Source organism: Orbicella faveolata, unplaced genomic scaffold (genome assembly GCF_042242905.1).
Source record: "Orbicella faveolata isolate gen_17 unplaced genomic scaffold, um_ofav_v1 contig_3, whole genome shotgun sequence".
Lineage (NCBI taxonomy): Eukaryota > Metazoa > Cnidaria > Anthozoa > Scleractinia > Merulinidae > Orbicella > Orbicella faveolata.
In genome coordinates this window covers 24,287,070-24,302,500 of record NW_028301558.1, presented here as the reverse complement: position 1 = coordinate 24,302,500, position 15,431 = coordinate 24,287,070, and positions in this window count along the sequence as shown.

Sequence of the window (15,431 nt, the reverse complement as noted above, 5' to 3'; positions counted from 1 at the left end):
TGATAGCAGACAGCTTTGCATTTACTTCGATGAGTATTAAGTATTTAAGCACTGAAATGTTGTTATAACCGGCGCTTTCGTAATCTGTGCGCAATTGTTTAAAGTGCTAAGAACTGAAATGAAACAAATACGATATGTGATTTTTATCTTACCGGCCTAAGGCGAAGTGCCGGACTTTGTAATCCGATTGCGTGAAGTGCCCGAGGTCTAAAAAAGAAACAGAAAAATCGAAATTTAGAGTTTCAAATAATACAATTAAAAAAGCCAACATTTAAGGCTCGAGTCTGGCTTTGCAAGACAACAAAGCTTCCTTGATTAGTTTGTAGCTTATTTTAAGACTACATTTACCTAGCAAGTGCCGCCGGAATTCTTTCCTCCAGATTGTATTGCTGCCTTACGCTGTTCGCATCCGGAAAATAGGTCTAGCAGAAAAAAAGATAACAAAAACACTAATTACTAACTGGAATTTGATAAACGTTAAGCACAACTCAACTAAGTGTTAAACTACTCTACTAAACTCCCCCTTAATTATGGAACTACATTTCAATATTTCATCGTCACCCAGATTTCCCATTTTACGCTTGAAATCTTAGCGGTAAAAAAATAGATTTCGAATGCTTGTATTATGGCCTTACTCTAGTTCATTGTATATTATTTCTATCTTGTTAAGCCCTCTTACCTTGTGCTGTTGACTGTTTGACGGCCTTGTTAGTAAGCACTCCAGGGGTGAAGAAATATCATTTTTAACAGTCTTCCATCACTGAATCGCTCTTTTTTAGTGTTAGCTGCGGAAGAGTGTTCTAAGGAAACCAAATTGCGTATCAGGAAGTGTTCCAAGTAAATTCTAGTTTATCCACAATTTCACATTGCAAAAACATGCCAAATAAACGAAGTTAAAATAAATAGCTCACAGGAAGGGGCGAGGCTTTTGTGGAGGAAAAATATGGCTTTTCTTTGTCAGCAAGAAAGCAACACGAGCAACCCGGCGTTGACGACTTGAACAGTTGTTCTAGTCGGTAAAAGATGTTGTTTACCTATTTTATGGTTCAAAATCAACTCACTTTTTCTCGACGACTATGGTAAAGCCGAGCTCCTTCTTCGCTTGAGATTCAGAAGATAATGAGGGCAAAGGAGCTTCTTGCTGGTACAAATCACCCAGTGTTATCTAGCGCGTTCATCAATGAAGCGACCACAATGTGCTCTGTGTCTTAAAACCTGAAGCCAGCTTTGACTCCTGAACTGAAAGCTTTGAGAAAAAAGGAAGAAATCTGTGAGATAACGTCATGGCACTTCACATCGCATCTTCCATTTCTCTCGTGGATACAAACTAGGAACAGATCAGAGCATACACCAAACAACCATTGTTACTTTTTTGAAACAATGGGGTGTTTACTGAAGGACATATCCAATTCCTTTCAACAAGGCGATTTAAAGAAGGGACGGATTGAACAGAAGAACCTTGAAACACATTGGGTAGAAGTGATAAACCGTAGTTTAAAAACTTTCCCGAAGCCTGTTGTATAGTGTTATTTTATTAAATCTTTCTGAAAGGTATAGCATTCACTACCAGACAAGAAATTATCAATGCATACTTTTAAAGAGAGATACTATCTTCAGGAATGGAATGATCGAAAAGCTTTCGATCTGAGAACCATGCTTTTAAAGAGTCACGTTCATTCTCAAATGACGCGCTCATAAGGATCAACATTGACAGCTGTATTTACTGTGTACCGATAAGGTTAGTACAGCGTGATACTTAATATATTGCGTAAAATTAGTTGAAGATACCAAGAGATTTTATCGCATCACCGGTAACTAATCTCCGTGATCTAAAAAAGTCATTAAAAATAGACTGTTTTCACAATAGATCCAGTTCACAGTCAGTCAATAGATCCATCAAATTATGCATCAAGCAAGCAGTAAACAGCAAACGAGTGCTTACTTTTACTGGAAAAAAGGAAGTCGTCGGTGGACATCTTGTCTTGCAATCATTCACATGCAGACTTGGACACCAACATGGAGAAAAAATGCCTCGGGGAGGATATAGGCTGGATGTCAGACCACAGTAACGACAAATATGGACCATCCTAGAGCCCAGAGAGAAAGAGAGAGAGAGAGAACAAGAATTTATTGATTAAAAATCCTGGCTCATTAAAAAATACACACAGTCATTCCACCCAAGTAAAACAATGTCTCAACCAGGCTGCCTCTATGTACCTGTCGACATTGCCGTCCGTTTCGTATAACATGCATCTTCAAATTCTCCTCAACCCAAAGCTCAACCAAAAAAACTATTTCTCCAAGCCCACTACCAGTTTTCTATCAACATTCAAATCAAGTAATATTCACTTTTTCAGTGACTTGAAAATTAAGGCTTCAAAGCCTGATGGCATGTACAATAAAAGGCAAGTCTGCAGCTTTGATCATGCACCCCCGTCCCTATTAATTCACTTCTCAACTTTCTATGAAGAGTTCAAATGAGAATAAATTCACTGAGAATAAACTAAGATCCTATTCAGAGGGATCCAAGAGTCACTTCTCAACTTTCTTAAGAGTTCAAATGAGAATCAATTCAATGAGAATAAAAATTATAAGCTCTGATTAACTAAGAAATTCTCAAGACATCTATGACACGCGCTGACTTGAAAATTAAGGCTTCAAAGCCTGATGGCATGTACAATAAAAGGCAAGTCTGCAGCTTTGATCATGCACCCCCGTCCCTATTAATTCACTTCTCAACTTTCTATGAAGAGTTCAAATGAGAATAAATTCACTGAGAATAAACTAAGATCCTATTCAGAGGGATCCAAGAGTCACTTCTCAACTTTCTTAAGAGTTCAAATGAGAATCAATTCAATGAGAATAAAAATTATAAGCTCTGATTAACTAAGAAATTCTCAAGACATCTATGACACGCGCTGACTTGAAAATTAAGGCTTCAAAGCCTGATGGCATGTACAATAAAAGGCAAGTCTGCAGCTTTGATCATGCACCCCCGTCCCTATTAATTCACTTCTCAACTTTCTATGAAGAGTTCAAATGAGAATAAATTCACTGAGAATAAACTAAGATCCTATTCAGAGGGATCCAAGAGTCACTTCTCAACTTTCTTAAGAGTTCAAATGAGAATCAATTCAATGAGAATAAAAATTATAAGCTCTGATTAACTAAGAAATTCTCAAGACATCTATGACACGCGCTGACTTGAAAATTAAGGCTTCAAAGCCTGATGGCATGTACAATAAAAGGCAAGTCTGCAGCTTTGATCATGCACCCCCGTCCCTATTAATTCACTTCTCAACTTTCTATGAAGAGTTCAAATGAGAATAAATTCACTGAGAATAAACTAAGATCCTATTCAGAGGGATCCAAGAGTCACTTCTCAACTTTCTTAAGAGTTCAAATGAGAATCAATTCAATGAGAATAAAAATTATAAGCTCTGATTAACTAAGAAATTCTCAAGACATCTATGACACGCGCTGACTTGAAAATTAAGGCTTCAAAGCCTGATGGCATGTACAATAAAAGGCAAGTCTGCAGCTTTGATCATGCACCCCCGTCCCTATTAATTCACTTCTCAACTTTCTATGAAGAGTTCAAATGAGAATAAATTCACTGAGAATAAACTAAGATCCTATTCAGAGGGATCCAAGAGTCACTTCTCAACTTTCTTAAGAGTTCAAATGAGAATCAATTCAATGAGAATAAAAATTATAAGCTCTGATTAACTAAGAAATTCTCAAGACATCTATGACACGCGCTGACTTGAAAATTAAGGCTTCAAAGCCTGATGGCATGTACAATAAAAGGCAAGTCTGCAGCTTTGATCATGCACCCCCGTCCCTATTAATTCACTTCTCAACTTTCTATGAAGAGTTCAAATGAGAATAAATTCACTGAGAATAAACTAAGATCCTATTCAGAGGGATCCAAGAGTCACTTCTCAACTTTCTTAAGAGTTCAAATGAGAATCAATTCAATGAGAATAAAAATTATAAGCTCTGATTAACTAAGAAATTCTCAAGACATCTATGACACGCGCTGACTTGAAAATTAAGGCTTCAAAGCCTGATGGCATGTACAATAAAAGGCAAGTCTGCAGCTTTGATCATGCACCCCCGTCCCTATTAATTCACTTCTCAACTTTCTATGAAGAGTTCAAATGAGAATAAATTCACTGAGAATAAACTAAGATCCTATTCAGAGGGATCCAAGAGTCACTTCTCAACTTTCTTAAGAGTTCAAATGAGAATCAATTCAATGAGAATAAAAATTATAAGCTCTGATTAACTAAGAAATTCTCAAGACATCTATGACACGCGCTGACTTGAAAATTAAGGCTTCAAAGCCTGATGGCATGTACAATAAAAGGCAAGTCTGCAGCTTTGATCATGCACCCCCGTCCCTATTAATTCACTTCTCAACTTTCTATGAAGAGTTCAAATGAGAATAAATTCACTGAGAATAAACTAAGATCCTATTCAGAGGGATCCAAGAGTCACTTCTCAACTTTCTTAAGAGTTCAAATGAGAATCAATTCAATGAGAATAAAAATTATAAGCTCTGATTAACTAAGAAATTCTCAAGACATCTATGACACGCGCTGACTTGAAAATTAAGGCTTCAAAGCCTGATGGCATGTACAATAAAAGGCAAGTCTGCAGCTTTGATCATGCACCCCCGTCCCTATTAATTCACTTCTCAACTTTCTATGAAGAGTTCAAATGAGAATAAATTCACTGAGAATAAACTAAGATCCTATTCAGAGGGATCCAAGAGTCACTTCTCAACTTTCTTAAGAGTTCAAATGAGAATCAATTCAATGAGAATAAAAATTATAAGCTCTGATTAACTAAGAAATTCTCAAGACATCTATGACACGCGCTGACTTGAAAATTAAGGCTTCAAAGCCTGATGGCATGTACAATAAAAGGCAAGTCTGCAGCTTTGATCATGCACCCCCGTCCCTATTAATTCACTTCTCAACTTTCTATGAAGAGTTCAAATGAGAATAAATTCACTGAGAATAAACTAAGATCCTATTCAGAGGGATCCAAGAGTCACTTCTCAACTTTCTTAAGAGTTCAAATGAGAATCAATTCAATGAGAATAAAAATTATAAGCTCTGATTAACTAAGAAATTCTCAAGACATCTATGACACGCGCTGACTTGAAAATTAAGGCTTCAAAGCCTGATGGCATGTACAATAAAAGGCAAGTCTGCAGCTTTGATCATGCACCCCCGTCCCTATTAATTCACTTCTCAACTTTCTATGAAGAGTTCAAATGAGAATAAATTCACTGAGAATAAACTAAGATCCTATTCAGAGGGATCCAAGAGTCACTTCTCAACTTTCTTAAGAGTTCAAATGAGAATCAATTCAATGAGAATAAAAATTATAAGCTCTGATTAACTAAGAAATTCTCAAGACATCTATGACACGCGCTGACTTGAAAATTAAGGCTTCAAAGCCTGATGGCATGTACAATAAAAGGCAAGTCTGCAGCTTTGATCATGCACCCCCGTCCCTATTAATTCACTTCTCAACTTTCTATGAAGAGTTCAAATGAGAATAAATTCACTGAGAATAAACTAAGATCCTATTCAGAGGGATCCAAGAGTCACTTCTCAACTTTCTTAAGAGTTCAAATGAGAATCAATTCAATGAGAATAAAAATTATAAGCTCTGATTAACTAAGAAATTCTCAAGACATCTATGACACGCGCTGACTTGAAAATTAAGGCTTCAAAGCCTGATGGCATGTACAATAAAAGGCAAGTCTGCAGCTTTGATCATGCACCCCCGTCCCTATTAATTCACTTCTCAACTTTCTATGAAGAGTTCAAATGAGAATAAATTCACTGAGAATAAACTAAGATCCTATTCAGAGGGATCCAAGAGTCACTTCTCAACTTTCTTAAGAGTTCAAATGAGAATCAATTCAATGAGAATAAAAATTATAAGCTCTGATTAACTAAGAAATTCTCAAGACATCTATGACACGCGCTGACTTGAAAATTAAGGCTTCAAAGCCTGATGGCATGTACAATAAAAGGCAAGTCTGCAGCTTTGATCATGCACCCCCGTCCCTATTAATTCACTTCTCAACTTTCTATGAAGAGTTCAAATGAGAATAAATTCACTGAGAATAAACTAAGATCCTATTCAGAGGGATCCAAGAGTCACTTCTCAACTTTCTTAAGAGTTCAAATGAGAATCAATTCAATGAGAATAAAAATTATAAGCTCTGATTAACTAAGAAATTCTCAAGACATCTATGACACGCGCTGACTTGAAAATTAAGGCTTCAAAGCCTGATGGCATGTACAATAAAAGGCAAGTCTGCAGCTTTGATCATGCACCCCCGTCCCTATTAATTCACTTCTCAACTTTCTATGAAGAGTTCAAATGAGAATAAATTCACTGAGAATAAACTAAGATCCTATTCAGAGGGATCCAAGAGTCACTTCTCAACTTTCTTAAGAGTTCAAATGAGAATCAATTCAATGAGAATAAAAATTATAAGCTCTGATTAACTAAGAAATTCTCAAGACATCTATGACACGCGCTGACTTGAAAATTAAGGCTTCAAAGCCTGATGGCATGTACAATAAAAGGCAAGTCTGCAGCTTTGATCATGCACCCCCGTCCCTATTAATTCACTTCTCAACTTTCTATGAAGAGTTCAAATGAGAATAAATTCACTGAGAATAAACTAAGATCCTATTCAGAGGGATCCAAGAGTCACTTCTCAACTTTCTTAAGAGTTCAAATGAGAATCAATTCAATGAGAATAAAAATTATAAGCTCTGATTAACTAAGAAATTCTCAAGACATCTATGACACGCGCTGACTTGAAAATTAAGGCTTCAAAGCCTGATGGCATGTACAATAAAAGGCAAGTCTGCAGCTTTGATCATGCACCCCCGTCCCTATTAATTCACTTCTCAACTTTCTATGAAGAGTTCAAATGAGAATAAATTCACTGAGAATAAACTAAGATCCTATTCAGAGGGATCCAAGAGTCACTTCTCAACTTTCTTAAGAGTTCAAATGAGAATCAATTCAATGAGAATAAAAATTATAAGCTCTGATTAACTAAGAAATTCTCAAGACATCTATGACACGCGCTGACTTGAAAATTAAGGCTTCAAAGCCTGATGGCATGTACAATAAAAGGCAAGTCTGCAGCTTTGATCATGCACCCCCGTCCCTATTAATTCACTTCTCAACTTTCTATGAAGAGTTCAAATGAGAATAAATTCACTGAGAATAAACTAAGATCCTATTCAGAGGGATCCAAGAGTCACTTCTCAACTTTCTTAAGAGTTCAAATGAGAATCAATTCAATGAGAATAAAAATTATAAGCTCTGATTAACTAAGAAATTCTCAAGACATCTATGACACGCGCTGACTTGAAAATTAAGGCTTCAAAGCCTGATGGCATGTACAATAAAAGGCAAGTCTGCAGCTTTGATCATGCACCCCCGTCCCTATTAATTCACTTCTCAACTTTCTATGAAGAGTTCAAATGAGAATAAATTCACTGAGAATAAACTAAGATCCTATTCAGAGGGATCCAAGAGTCACTTCTCAACTTTCTTAAGAGTTCAAATGAGAATCAATTCAATGAGAATAAAAATTATAAGCTCTGATTAACTAAGAAATTCTCAAGACATCTATGACACGCGCTGACTTGAAAATTAAGGCTTCAAAGCCTGATGGCATGTACAATAAAAGGCAAGTCTGCAGCTTTGATCATGCACCCCCGTCCCTATTAATTCACTTCTCAACTTTCTATGAAGAGTTCAAATGAGAATAAATTCACTGAGAATAAACTAAGATCCTATTCAGAGGGATCCAAGAGTCACTTCTCAACTTTCTTAAGAGTTCAAATGAGAATCAATTCAATGAGAATAAAAATTATAAGCTCTGATTAACTAAGAAATTCTCAAGACATCTATGACACGCGCTGACTTGAAAATTAAGGCTTCAAAGCCTGATGGCATGTACAATAAAAGGCAAGTCTGCAGCTTTGATCATGCACCCCCGTCCCTATTAATTCACTTCTCAACTTTCTATGAAGAGTTCAAATGAGAATAAATTCACTGAGAATAAACTAAGATCCTATTCAGAGGGATCCAAGAGTCACTTCTCAACTTTCTTAAGAGTTCAAATGAGAATCAATTCAATGAGAATAAAAATTATAAGCTCTGATTAACTAAGAAATTCTCAAGACATCTATGACACGCGCTGACTTGAAAATTAAGGCTTCAAAGCCTGATGGCATGTACAATAAAAGGCAAGTCTGCAGCTTTGATCATGCACCCCCGTCCCTATTAATTCACTTCTCAACTTTCTATGAAGAGTTCAAATGAGAATAAATTCACTGAGAATAAACTAAGATCCTATTCAGAGGGATCCAAGAGTCACTTCTCAACTTTCTTAAGAGTTCAAATGAGAATCAATTCAATGAGAATAAAAATTATAAGCTCTGATTAACTAAGAAATTCTCAAGACATCTATGACACGCGCTGACTTGAAAATTAAGGCTTCAAAGCCTGATGGCATGTACAATAAAAGGCAAGTCTGCAGCTTTGATCATGCACCCCCGTCCCTATTAATTCACTTCTCAACTTTCTATGAAGAGTTCAAATGAGAATAAATTCACTGAGAATAAACTAAGATCCTATTCAGAGGGATCCAAGAGTCACTTCTCAACTTTCTTAAGAGTTCAAATGAGAATCAATTCAATGAGAATAAAAATTATAAGCTCTGATTAACTAAGAAATTCTCAAGACATCTATGACACGCGCTGACTTGAAAATTAAGGCTTCAAAGCCTGATGGCATGTACAATAAAAGGCAAGTCTGCAGCTTTGATCATGCACCCCCGTCCCTATTAATTCACTTCTCAACTTTCTATGAAGAGTTCAAATGAGAATAAATTCACTGAGAATAAACTAAGATCCTATTCAGAGGGATCCAAGAGTCACTTCTCAACTTTCTTAAGAGTTCAAATGAGAATCAATTCAATGAGAATAAAAATTATAAGCTCTGATTAACTAAGAAATTCTCAAGACATCTATGACACGCGCTGACTTGAAAATTAAGGCTTCAAAGCCTGATGGCATGTACAATAAAAGGCAAGTCTGCAGCTTTGATCATGCACCCCCGTCCCTATTAATTCACTTCTCAACTTTCTATGAAGAGTTCAAATGAGAATAAATTCACTGAGAATAAACTAAGATCCTATTCAGAGGGATCCAAGAGTCACTTCTCAACTTTCTTAAGAGTTCAAATGAGAATCAATTCAATGAGAATAAAAATTATAAGCTCTGATTAACTAAGAAATTCTCAAGACATCTATGACACGCGCTGACTTGAAAATTAAGGCTTCAAAGCCTGATGGCATGTACAATAAAAGGCAAGTCTGCAGCTTTGATCATGCACCCCCGTCCCTATTAATTCACTTCTCAACTTTCTATGAAGAGTTCAAATGAGAATAAATTCACTGAGAATAAACTAAGATCCTATTCAGAGGGATCCAAGAGTCACTTCTCAACTTTCTTAAGAGTTCAAATGAGAATCAATTCAATGAGAATAAAAATTATAAGCTCTGATTAACTAAGAAATTCTCAAGACATCTATGACACGCGCTGACTTGAAAATTAAGGCTTCAAAGCCTGATGGCATGTACAATAAAAGGCAAGTCTGCAGCTTTGATCATGCACCCCCGTCCCTATTAATTCACTTCTCAACTTTCTATGAAGAGTTCAAATGAGAATAAATTCACTGAGAATAAACTAAGATCCTATTCAGAGGGATCCAAGAGTCACTTCTCAACTTTCTTAAGAGTTCAAATGAGAATCAATTCAATGAGAATAAAAATTATAAGCTCTGATTAACTAAGAAATTCTCAAGACATCTATGACACGCGCTGACTTGAAAATTAAGGCTTCAAAGCCTGATGGCATGTACAATAAAAGGCAAGTCTGCAGCTTTGATCATGCACCCCCGTCCCTATTAATTCACTTCTCAACTTTCTATGAAGAGTTCAAATGAGAATAAATTCACTGAGAATAAACTAAGATCCTATTCAGAGGGATCCAAGAGTCACTTCTCAACTTTCTTAAGAGTTCAAATGAGAATCAATTCAATGAGAATAAAAATTATAAGCTCTGATTAACTAAGAAATTCTCAAGACATCTATGACACGCGCTGACTTGAAAATTAAGGCTTCAAAGCCTGATGGCATGTACAATAAAAGGCAAGTCTGCAGCTTTGATCATGCACCCCCGTCCCTATTAATTCACTTCTCAACTTTCTATGAAGAGTTCAAATGAGAATAAATTCACTGAGAATAAACTAAGATCCTATTCAGAGGGATCCAAGAGTCACTTCTCAACTTTCTTAAGAGTTCAAATGAGAATCAATTCAATGAGAATAAAAATTATAAGCTCTGATTAACTAAGAAATTCTCAAGACATCTATGACACGCGCTGACTTGAAAATTAAGGCTTCAAAGCCTGATGGCATGTACAATAAAAGGCAAGTCTGCAGCTTTGATCATGCACCCCCGTCCCTATTAATTCACTTCTCAACTTTCTATGAAGAGTTCAAATGAGAATAAATTCACTGAGAATAAACTAAGATCCTATTCAGAGGGATCCAAGAGTCACTTCTCAACTTTCTTAAGAGTTCAAATGAGAATCAATTCAATGAGAATAAAAATTATAAGCTCTGATTAACTAAGAAATTCTCAAGACATCTATGACACGCGCTGACTTGAAAATTAAGGCTTCAAAGCCTGATGGCATGTACAATAAAAGGCAAGTCTGCAGCTTTGATCATGCACCCCCGTCCCTATTAATTCACTTCTCAACTTTCTATGAAGAGTTCAAATGAGAATAAATTCACTGAGAATAAACTAAGATCCTATTCAGAGGGATCCAAGAGTCACTTCTCAACTTTCTTAAGAGTTCAAATGAGAATCAATTCAATGAGAATAAAAATTATAAGCTCTGATTAACTAAGAAATTCTCAAGACATCTATGACACGCGCTGACTTGAAAATTAAGGCTTCAAAGCCTGATGGCATGTACAATAAAAGGCAAGTCTGCAGCTTTGATCATGCACCCCCGTCCCTATTAATTCACTTCTCAACTTTCTATGAAGAGTTCAAATGAGAATAAATTCACTGAGAATAAACTAAGATCCTATTCAGAGGGATCCAAGAGTCACTTCTCAACTTTCTTAAGAGTTCAAATGAGAATCAATTCAATGAGAATAAAAATTATAAGCTCTGATTAACTAAGAAATTCTCAAGACATCTATGACACGCGCTGACTTGAAAATTAAGGCTTCAAAGCCTGATGGCATGTACAATAAAAGGCAAGTCTGCAGCTTTGATCATGCACCCCCGTCCCTATTAATTCACTTCTCAACTTTCTATGAAGAGTTCAAATGAGAATAAATTCACTGAGAATAAACTAAGATCCTATTCAGAGGGATCCAAGAGTCACTTCTCAACTTTCTTAAGAGTTCAAATGAGAATCAATTCAATGAGAATAAAAATTATAAGCTCTGATTAACTAAGAAATTCTCAAGACATCTATGACACGCGCTGACTTGAAAATTAAGGCTTCAAAGCCTGATGGCATGTACAATAAAAGGCAAGTCTGCAGCTTTGATCATGCACCCCCGTCCCTATTAATTCACTTCTCAACTTTCTATGAAGAGTTCAAATGAGAATAAATTCACTGAGAATAAACTAAGATCCTATTCAGAGGGATCCAAGAGTCACTTCTCAACTTTCTTAAGAGTTCAAATGAGAATCAATTCAATGAGAATAAAAATTATAAGCTCTGATTAACTAAGAAATTCTCAAGACATCTATGACACGCGCTGACTTGAAAATTAAGGCTTCAAAGCCTGATGGCATGTACAATAAAAGGCAAGTCTGCAGCTTTGATCATGCACCCCCGTCCCTATTAATTCACTTCTCAACTTTCTATGAAGAGTTCAAATGAGAATAAATTCACTGAGAATAAACTAAGATCCTATTCAGAGGGATCCAAGAGTCACTTCTCAACTTTCTTAAGAGTTCAAATGAGAATCAATTCAATGAGAATAAAAATTATAAGCTCTGATTAACTAAGAAATTCTCAAGACATCTATGACACGCGCTGACTTGAAAATTAAGGCTTCAAAGCCTGATGGCATGTACAATAAAAGGCAAGTCTGCAGCTTTGATCATGCACCCCCGTCCCTATTAATTCACTTCTCAACTTTCTATGAAGAGTTCAAATGAGAATAAATTCACTGAGAATAAACTAAGATCCTATTCAGAGGGATCCAAGAGTCACTTCTCAACTTTCTTAAGAGTTCAAATGAGAATCAATTCAATGAGAATAAAAATTATAAGCTCTGATTAACTAAGAAATTCTCAAGACATCTATGACACGCGCTGACTTGAAAATTAAGGCTTCAAAGCCTGATGGCATGTACAATAAAAGGCAAGTCTGCAGCTTTGATCATGCACCCCCGTCCCTATTAATTCACTTCTCAACTTTCTATGAAGAGTTCAAATGAGAATAAATTCACTGAGAATAAACTAAGATCCTATTCAGAGGGATCCAAGAGTCACTTCTCAACTTTCTTAAGAGTTCAAATGAGAATCAATTCAATGAGAATAAAAATTATAAGCTCTGATTAACTAAGAAATTCTCAAGACATCTATGACACGCGCTGACTTGAAAATTAAGGCTTCAAAGCCTGATGGCATGTACAATAAAAGGCAAGTCTGCAGCTTTGATCATGCACCCCCGTCCCTATTAATTCACTTCTCAACTTTCTATGAAGAGTTCAAATGAGAATAAATTCACTGAGAATAAACTAAGATCCTATTCAGAGGGATCCAAGAGTCACTTCTCAACTTTCTTAAGAGTTCAAATGAGAATCAATTCAATGAGAATAAAAATTATAAGCTCTGATTAACTAAGAAATTCTCAAGACATCTATGACACGCGCTGACTTGAAAATTAAGGCTTCAAAGCCTGATGGCATGTACAATAAAAGGCAAGTCTGCAGCTTTGATCATGCACCCCCGTCCCTATTAATTCACTTCTCAACTTTCTATGAAGAGTTCAAATGAGAATAAATTCACTGAGAATAAACTAAGATCCTATTCAGAGGGATCCAAGAGTCACTTCTCAACTTTCTTAAGAGTTCAAATGAGAATCAATTCAATGAGAATAAAAATTATAAGCTCTGATTAACTAAGAAATTCTCAAGACATCTATGACACGCGCTGACTTGAAAATTAAGGCTTCAAAGCCTGATGGCATGTACAATAAAAGGCAAGTCTGCAGCTTTGATCATGCACCCCCGTCCCTATTAATTCACTTCTCAACTTTCTATGAAGAGTTCAAATGAGAATAAATTCACTGAGAATAAACTAAGATCCTATTCAGAGGGATCCAAGAGTCACTTCTCAACTTTCTTAAGAGTTCAAATGAGAATCAATTCAATGAGAATAAAAATTATAAGCTCTGATTAACTAAGAAATTCTCAAGACATCTATGACACGCGCTGACTTGAAAATTAAGGCTTCAAAGCCTGATGGCATGTACAATAAAAGGCAAGTCTGCAGCTTTGATCATGCACCCCCGTCCCTATTAATTCACTTCTCAACTTTCTATGAAGAGTTCAAATGAGAATAAATTCACTGAGAATAAACTAAGATCCTATTCAGAGGGATCCAAGAGTCACTTCTCAACTTTCTTAAGAGTTCAAATGAGAATCAATTCAATGAGAATAAAAATTATAAGCTCTGATTAACTAAGAAATTCTCAAGACATCTATGACACGCGCTGACTTGAAAATTAAGGCTTCAAAGCCTGATGGCATGTACAATAAAAGGCAAGTCTGCAGCTTTGATCATGCACCCCCGTCCCTATTAATTCACTTCTCAACTTTCTATGAAGAGTTCAAATGAGAATAAATTCACTGAGAATAAACTAAGATCCTATTCAGAGGGATCCAAGAGTCACTTCTCAACTTTCTTAAGAGTTCAAATGAGAATCAATTCAATGAGAATAAAAATTATAAGCTCTGATTAACTAAGAAATTCTCAAGACATCTATGACACGCGCTGACTTGAAAATTAAGGCTTCAAAGCCTGATGGCATGTACAATAAAAGGCAAGTCTGCAGCTTTGATCATGCACCCCCGTCCCTATTAATTCACTTCTCAACTTTCTATGAAGAGTTCAAATGAGAATAAATTCACTGAGAATAAACTAAGATCCTATTCAGAGGGATCCAAGAGTCACTTCTCAACTTTCTTAAGAGTTCAAATGAGAATCAATTCAATGAGAATAAAAATTATAAGCTCTGATTAACTAAGAAATTCTCAAGACATCTATGACACGCGCTGACTTGAAAATTAAGGCTTCAAAGCCTGATGGCATGTACAATAAAAGGCAAGTCTGCAGCTTTGATCATGCACCCCCGTCCCTATTAATTCACTTCTCAACTTTCTATGAAGAGTTCAAATGAGAATAAATTCACTGAGAATAAACTAAGATCCTATTCAGAGGGATCCAAGAGTCACTTCTCAACTTTCTTAAGAGTTCAAATGAGAATCAATTCAATGAGAATAAAAATTATAAGCTCTGATTAACTAAGAAATTCTCAAGACATCTATGACACGCGCTGACTTGAAAATTAAGGCTTCAAAGCCTGATGGCATGTACAATAAAAGGCAAGTCTGCAGCTTTGATCATGCACCCCCGTCCCTATTAATTCACTTCTCAACTTTCTATGAAGAGTTCAAATGAGAATAAATTCACTGAGAATAAACCAAGATCCTATTCAGAGGGATCCAAGAGTCACTTCTCAACTTTCTTAAGAGTTCAAATGAGAATCAATTCAATGAGAATAAAAATTATAAGCTCTGATTAACTAAGAAATTCTCAAGACATCTATGACACGCGCTGACTTGAAAATTAAGGCTTCAAAGCCTGATGGCATGTACAATAAAAGGCAAGTCTGCAGCTTTGATCATGCACCCCCGTCCCTATTAATTCACTTCTCAACTTTCTATGAAGAGTTCAAATGAGAATAAATTCACTGAGAATAAACTAAGATCCTATTCAGAGGGATCCAAGAGTCACTTCTCAACTTTCTTAAGAGTTCAAATGAGAATCAATTCACTGCTTAATAAGCTGTCTGACTGCATTTGGCATGAAATAAGGTCTGATTAAGTAAGAAATTCTCACGACATCTAGTCTGATTAATAACAATAATAATTAAAATAATAAAAAGGTTCTCATTGCACATTGAGAATGCTCAATGCTCTTACAATTGCATATGATTAAAAAGAATAAAAAAACCTAGTTAAAAGATGGAAATATGAAAATCTAT